Source organism: Rattus norvegicus, chromosome 3 (genome assembly GCF_036323735.1).
Source record: "Rattus norvegicus strain BN/NHsdMcwi chromosome 3, GRCr8, whole genome shotgun sequence".
Lineage (NCBI taxonomy): Eukaryota > Metazoa > Chordata > Mammalia > Rodentia > Muridae > Rattus > Rattus norvegicus.
Window position 1 is genome coordinate 183,241,656 of NC_086021.1, and position 7,540 is coordinate 183,249,195.

A 7,540-nucleotide genomic window follows, 5' to 3' on the forward strand; every position below is an offset into this window, starting at 1 on the left:
AAGTTGAAAGGTCATGATTTAAAGTAATGTGTGTGTGTGTGTGTGTGTGTGTGTGTGTGTGTGAGTGAAGTGGTCAAGGGGTGGTATGGCTTAGTTGACTTTAACTGTCAATTTGACACAGCCTAGAGTCACAGGAGAAGAGAGTCTCAACCAGAGATTGTTGAGATTGGGTTGGCTCACAAGCTTGTTTATAAGGAGAGGTCCCAGCCCACTGTGGGTGGCACTCTCCCTAGGCCAGTGGTCTTGAACCATATAAGAAAGTTAGCTAAGCATGCACCAGCAAGTAGCATTTCTCTACAGCTCTTGCTCGCTCAGTGATGGAATGTGACCTGGAAGTATAAGAAAAACAAATATTTCTTTCCTCTAAAATGGTTTTGGTTGTGGTGTTTGTCTCAGGACTAGAAAACAAACTAAAACAGGAGGAGCCTGAAAGTTGGGGAGGATTCGTTGGTGAAGACTCGGGTTCAAATGCATCCTTTACTTCATCAAGCCCTACTCAGTTACAAAACACATGCCAAAGCAACTTAAAGAAAGAAGAGTTTATTTCAGCTTATGGTTCCAGGATACAGTCCATCATGGCTGAAAAATCATGGCAGTGGGAGCCCGAAGAAGCTGGTCACGCTGTGTCTGCGGTCAGGACATTGATGGAGACGTGCCTGCTGCTTGACTCACTGTCTCCTTTCTATTCAGTTTGAGACCCCCAACCCATGAGATGGTGCTGCCCACATTCAGGATGACTCTTCCTACCCCAGCCAGCCACATCTAAACAATCCCTCATCGACTCCCTCAGAGATGACAACTAGGATTAACTGTCACCATCCTCTTCCACTCCCCGATCCTGTTTCCTGATCTACTGAAGGGAGATCTACCTTCATGAAAGTGACACAAGACATCCTTTGAGCGCCTGGTGCCGTGCCTGGCCTGAACTCAGGGTGTGTGTGTGTGTGTGTGTGTGTGTGTGTGTGTGTGTGTGATCTTCATGATCTGTGTGGTGCTCCTATGGAAAGTGGACTAGCTGAGGGGAGACCCTGAGAGTCCTAAGAAGGTTCCCCTTAGAAAGATGCAGGGTGTCATTCTAGAAGGCACGGTGTCAATGAGAGGAGTTGCAGGGTATTGCTACCCAGTGAGCGTGTGGACCTGGTGATATCCTACGGGCACCTCAATTGAGAGGCTATGCTTATCCCTTCCCTTTGTTCAGAGGCCGGGATTCTGAGCCTGGACTCCATCACAGAAGCAGGGGCAAAGGCAGGAGTCTCTACAAGGAGCAGCCTTATCAACAGTGACAGTGGGACAAACTTGTGGCTGTTCCTGGTCTTCCTGCTGGGGACACCCAAGTCACAGAAGTGGTGGGTGGAGTACATCCTGTCCAGGAACTCCAGGGTCTCTGGAAGTTTCACCCCCTCCCAAATTCCTCCAGCTTTCTGTCCTGATGGTATTGTATACTGGGGACGGGTGTTGGGGTGGGGTGTCGTGAGATATTGTTTCCCCCAAGAATTCAAACAATGATGAAATATTTGGTGATCTAGTTTCCATAAGACCTACTCTGCAGAAAACCCATCATCCTTGAGGGTCAGCATATAGAACTTGGTTTATCATTTAAAATAAAACAGACTCCCCAGCCCCCTTCTCTCTTGCCTCTGTTCCCTCCTGGCTGGGATCCTGCCCTGTAAATGGGTGAGTGTTGTTACCTCCAAGACACCATCACTGTGTTTAAACTGGAAACTGTCATTCACTCCCTTGGCTTGACCATGCTCCCATAGGCCCTCTGCAGCCCCTGATGCTGCTTACCTCATTCTCCTGTAGCCCTGGACCTCTAAGCAAGTGATCTATGCTGTCTCCTCCCAAGCACCTGCCCTCTCCTGCTCTAGAGAGGACTGAGAAAAATACAAGGGCCTCTCATCACAAGGAGAGCTCCCAGGATGAGAACGGCTTTGCCTAGGCATTCTCATCTGCCCACAGCTGGGGCTCTGAGCTTGCCCTGGCAGGGGCGGGGGAGGGGGGATGCACCTCCTACCCTTGGCATGTACTGTTTATAGTCTTCCTCACCGCACCCCCATTTAGAGGGGAGGAACTGAGAGACCAGGTGTCACACCCCTAGCTTAGCGGTGTGACTCTCTGTAGGACATGTCACCAATTCTGGCCCCCAAGAAGCCTGGCTTTTAACTCCATGGGAGCATCCTAGCAACATCCCCCAGTATCCATGTAAGACTGTGTCAGCTCAGGGCTGGCTGTTGTGGCGTGCTTTAGCTATCCTGAAGGCTATGTTTGTTCAGATGTTAGATTTTTCACGGGGGGGTGCACGTTGGGGGGATTCAAGTTTCTTAGCTTTGAGCAATAAAAGAGGGGGTGCGGAAGGAAAGAGAGAGAAGACACCATGTGGCAAATCCAGCGTCCAATCCAATGTACTTCTCTCTGGGCTTCTCCCAGCTCCAGAAGCCCCCTCCCCAGCTGTGACATCACCATTCAGTCCCTGCAGATGACAGCTCTGTGATCCATCACCAGCCATCGGCTTCCCTGCTGCCCCAGACAGGAGAGCCTGGAGCTGACCCCACTGGGCTGGGAGGCAGCTGCACCTGCCCATCACAGCCCATGAAGGGTTGTTAGCATTTGTCCATGTTGGCTTCTCCCCCCTCCCCACACACATACCCTCTAATCCCCCACTATCTCAAAATGTGACATCTTCCCATCCAGGCCTGGAGTTTCTAGCCAGTCAGACAGCCTCCCTCACAGAGAGATTGAGATCTGATGAGATAAAGCCGTGGGCGTCTGTGACTCGGATCATGGTTCAGGCAGTGATGAAAGGCTGTTTGCTCAATAGATACCCGGAGCGAATTCAAGCCAGGGCCCGAGAGCTTCCGAGAAGTATCTCTGCTTCAGCCTCTTGAAAATTTGGGGCAAAGTCTAAACACTTGTCAGTCTTATCACTTCCCTGAGAAGGGTGTGTTTTGTAGTGTGACAGGGAGCCATTTCCCAAGATAGAGATACCCTGGCTACTTCGGGGGCTTGACACCGCCACCTTCATCCTTTGGGTCTATACTGTAAACACTGAATTCCAGCCCCATTTTCAAGAGGGGAGAAGCAGATGAGAGGTTTACGGAGGTAGAAAAGAAAGGAATCGTGAGTTTTTGTGGCCTCTTATTTCCTAGAGTGCGTGGGGAGAGGTAAGCAGAGAGAAACCAATGGAGTATCAGATGGTCCTTTAAAAAAAAAAATTAAAAGGGCTCTTTTCTGTCTCCACCATGGGACAATGGCCTCCCCAGACAGCAGCCCCACAGGCCCCTTCAAAAGGGCACAATTACCCCCGTTGCGTCTGTCTGTTCTGCTTGACTTGGAGAAATGGCTCCTTCCTCGGAGTTCCTAAAACATTTATCATCCGAGCCATTCCCCGGGCAATTAATCAGGTGCTGCCTTGACTATGCGAATGTTGTATCGAGCGCCATTTAACCCTTATCAGCAGTGGGACTGTGGACAGCTTGTCTTTCTGACTCGGCGGGAGCTTCTAGAAGGCCAGGCAGAGGTCCACCCCTCTCTGTGTCCGACGCTCGCTCCCTGAAGATGCTTACTCGTATCACCAAGGGAGGGTCTGTCTGTCCCCCGAGAGGCAGCATTTGTATTCAGGATGCTTAACGTAGGACTGAGACCCATAGGGCTCACAAAGAGGCCATCTGCACTGGATTCCTTATGAAGACTGTTACTGGCTTGTTTGAACATGACTGAGTGAGTGTGTGTGTGTGTGTGTGTGTGTGTGTGTGTGTGTGAGAGAGAGAGAGAGAGAGAGAGAGAGAGAGAGAGAGAGAGAGAGAGAAACACTAGAGTAGGTACGCCAGAGTCCAGACAAAGGCATCTCTGTATGGGCGTTACAAGCAGTTGTGAGCTCCATGGCATGGGTTTTAGGAACCTAAATCGAGTTCTCTGCGAGGGTAACAAGCGCACTTAATCACTGCTCCATCTCTCCAGCCCTGTTTTAAAACTGTTAATGATTACCATGGGAGGGGGATACAGGCCGTGTTCTGTGCGCAGAGGTTTGAGGGCAACTTTATTTGGTCAATCTGTCCTTCTACTCCCAGAAACTGAGCTCAGATCATCAACCTGGGATCTATCATGCCCTGGGCAGCAAGAGCCTTCATTCACTGAGCCACCTCTCTGCTCCCCTCCCCCGAGAATGAGCATCCCTGGGTGCCAGGCCTTGTACTCTGCAGACCCCTCAGAGCAGCAGTCACACCTTTTCCTGAAACCTATCTGGAAACACCAGAGAGGCTCCGGTTCTGTTCTCTATTGCTAGATACCCTTGTTCCCCATGTGGCGAGCTGTCTGCTTCAAAGGCCCTCCAGCTGTGTCACAGACCTCTCAGTCTGGGTGAAGGAAGCTGTTTTGATCTCAAGTGCGGCTGGTGTGTGGCTTTCAAAGGACAAAGGTTTTGTAGATAGACATCTCCCGCAGTCGCCACGGAAGTAAAGAAGGAGGGTCTGCCAGCCGGGAATGTGGTGGGGGCTCCACAGTATGGAGCGGGAACTAGGACAGGCCCATACCTCAGGAAAATGTAGTCGGTGACTCAGCAATTCATTTCCCCAGTCCAGGATAGAAAGGGACTTCGGGCAGGCCCAGTGAGGATCCAGGTAGCACTCGGTTTGTTTATGGGATGGAGGCTGCATCCTTCCAGATAAGCCAGCCGCCGCTGGGCCATCAGTTGTCCTAGAACTGTGCCAATCCATCACCTGCGTGCAGAGGCTCCCACTTCCTGTATGAAGCGTGAGGGGAGCTGGGGAGAGCTGCCATGGTCCCCCAGGTGAAGTGGTCTGAACTCAGGCAGGCGGTGATGCTGGAGGAGGGAGGGAGATGCCTCTCTTAGAGACCTTTCTCGACTGAACTTCTTGCCCTTGGCTGGTTCCCTCTGTACCCCAAGACCCCGGGCACCCCTCCCCCTATATCAAGGTTTTCCATTTACGGGTGTATTCCCCTGTGTGCTGGTGAGCACCATAAGAGTGGAGCCTGAAATGTAGCAGAGCGCGGGTGGGCCATGAATCACCGTGCCCCTGTCAGTGCTGAGAGGCTTTATAGAAACCCCACTTTGGAGCTTTCTTACAGCCAGCTAGACCCTGGGAGTAGAGGAGATGTTGATCTTTCCTAGGCTGCAGATCATCCCATTCGAATGTGAGCATTCAAACCGTGCCTCACTCCTGCCCGAGCTTTATGACTCTCCTGGGGTCCATTCGACAGCCCACTTCTCAGCCAAAGCCTGATTTGGGGGCAGCTGAGACCAGCCCCAGGCCCCAGAAGGAAAGAAACCTACATCTCCCCACGGGCCACCAGCCAGGGACAATGGATCTGCTGTCAGCCAGTAGCGAGTATTACAAAAACCTAAGAACATTATCCTGGCCCTGGTGAGACGTTTAGGAAATAAAACAGATTTTAAAAACACACATACACATGAAAAATGAAGTGGGAAACGTGGCTGATGGGGAGGGGACTCCAAGGTGACCTCACCTCAGTCTGGCCCTGCAAGAAGAGAGAACAATGTGAGGCCATTCTGGAGACCTCAGGCTATGGGCAGACCTTCAGGGGAGCTTACCCCAGTCAGGATGAGGTCAGCCCAGCAGCGCCTCACAAGGCATTTAGACATGAGCCATCTTCACCGTCAATGCGATGGCACCTTAGAACTTCGAGCACACTCTCTTCATGACAGATGTTTCCGGAAAGGTTTAGCCGAGGTAGGAAGATCCACCCTGAATGGGGTCAGCACCACTCTGTGGGCCTCACTCCTGGATAAAAAAGAGGAAGTAAGAGGAACCTCAGCCTGGCCTCTCTCTGCTTCACAATGGTGGTTGGAGTGTGTCCAGCTGCCCCACATTGTGCTGCTGCTGTGCCTTCTGCAGAGGGTGAGGCTATGCCCTTAAACAGTGAGCTGAGACAACCCTTTGCTTCCTTAAGTCTCTTGGTCAGGTGCTTGTCCTAGCAAGGAGAAAGGTTAACTAATACAATAACCTTATTTGGAAATAGTTTCTTGGCGGATGTGGTTGATTAAGGATCGTCAGATAATCCTGGAGTTATGGGACCCCAATATCCAAGAAGGCAGGATCCTTGTGAGAAGAGTGGAGTCTTGTGACGACAGAACAGACTCTAGAGTAATGCATTACCAGCCCAGGGATGCTAAGAGCCACTAGAGATGGGCTGAGGCAGAAGGAAGCCTCCCCTGCAGTCTTTGAGCACAGCCACACACCCAGACGTCATACCCCTGGTCCAGAACTGATCGTGGTCTCACGTGCACCCCTGACTATGCTGTCCCATGTCAAAGGAGCAGTATTTCTCAGTTGCTCTCAAGATTGCTGGCTCCAAGGTGGCCACCCCATACTTGACTACGCTGCTCACCTGAAGAAGCTGAGCCCCGCGGGATGGATATGCGGGTGGTGCAGAAGTCAGGTTCAACAGCGACACAAGCTTGTGCTGGAGACGCAAGTCACCGTGCAGCTTTCTATGGAGGAAGAGGTGAGAGCATCCAGAGCTATGACCAGTGCTCCTCAGAGTGCTGGTTTCTAAGGGCAATGGGAATGAGAGGCTGACTTACACCCAGAGCCTCCTAGAAAAACACTGGAGCCTCATCCATCCTTTAGTCCACAGACACGCTTATCCGGAGCTGCTTAATGAGGTATCTGAAAGATGAGCAGGCCAGGCCAGCTTATGCCTTACAAGAGATACGCATAAAGAGATGAGGCACCAGGAGATCTGCTGAGGACATGGCCAGAGTCACCTCTGAGGAGGCTGGGACCTGGGCAATGAGGAGTAATGTCCCAGGCAGAATGGGCAAAGTGTGTTAAAGGCCGTGTGCAGAACAACTTGGCTAACTCCGGAGACATTCGTTTCTATTTTTTATTTATTTATTTATTTTTGTTTGTTTTGTCTTAAGGCAGGGCCTCTCCCTGCGTATTTCTGGAGCTCACTCTGTAGACCAGGCTGGACTCAAACTCACAGATATCAGCCTGCCTCTGCCTCCCGAATGCTGGGATCAAAACTCACATCCCCATGTTTAGCATTTCAGAGGTGTGGAGGCCATAGTAGCTGGATAACAGGAAGGCCTGGGTGGGGGATTTAGCTCAGTGGTAGAGCGCATGCCTAGGAAGCGCAAGGCCCTGGGTTTGGTCCCCAGCTCCGAAAAAAAGAACCAAAAAAAAAAAAAAAAGAAAGAAAGAAAACAGGGTTGGGGATTTAGCTCAGTGGTAGAGCGATTGCTTAGGAAGCGCAAGGCCCTGGGTTCGGTCCCCAGCTCCGAAAAAAAAAAGAACCAAAAAAAAAAAAACAGGAAGGCCTGGTGGGCCCCTGGGAGGAACAGGATTGATCGCTTGCTATTTAGCTGAGGACAAATGCCCTAGAGAGGAAAGGCCTTCACCATCTTCTGGAAATCTCTCATGACTACCCTTGTAGAGGTCACTATTAGCTCTGAGGAGTTGGGTTTCTGTAACAGCTCCCTCAGGCTCAGAGAATTTTCCTGGGGAAGTGAGGGACAGCTGATGAGCAGAGGATTGGGGTCATCCTTCACAGAGAAGAC

The 7,540-nt window shown here is 51.2% G+C and overlaps 1 long non-coding RNA gene across 1 annotated transcript; it reads right to left on the minus strand.

Moving 5' to 3' along the window:
* Positions 1 to 524: 524 nt before the first annotated feature.
* On the minus strand, positions 525 to 7,287 carry LOC134486507 (uncharacterized). The gene is made up of 3 exons (XR_010065553.1): positions 6,367 to 7,287; positions 5,570 to 5,759; positions 525 to 4,819 (listed from the first exon to the last, which is right to left on the minus strand). It is a non-coding gene; the product is annotated as an uncharacterized LOC134486507 (long non-coding RNA).
* Positions 7,288 to 7,540: the final 253 nt, after the last annotated feature.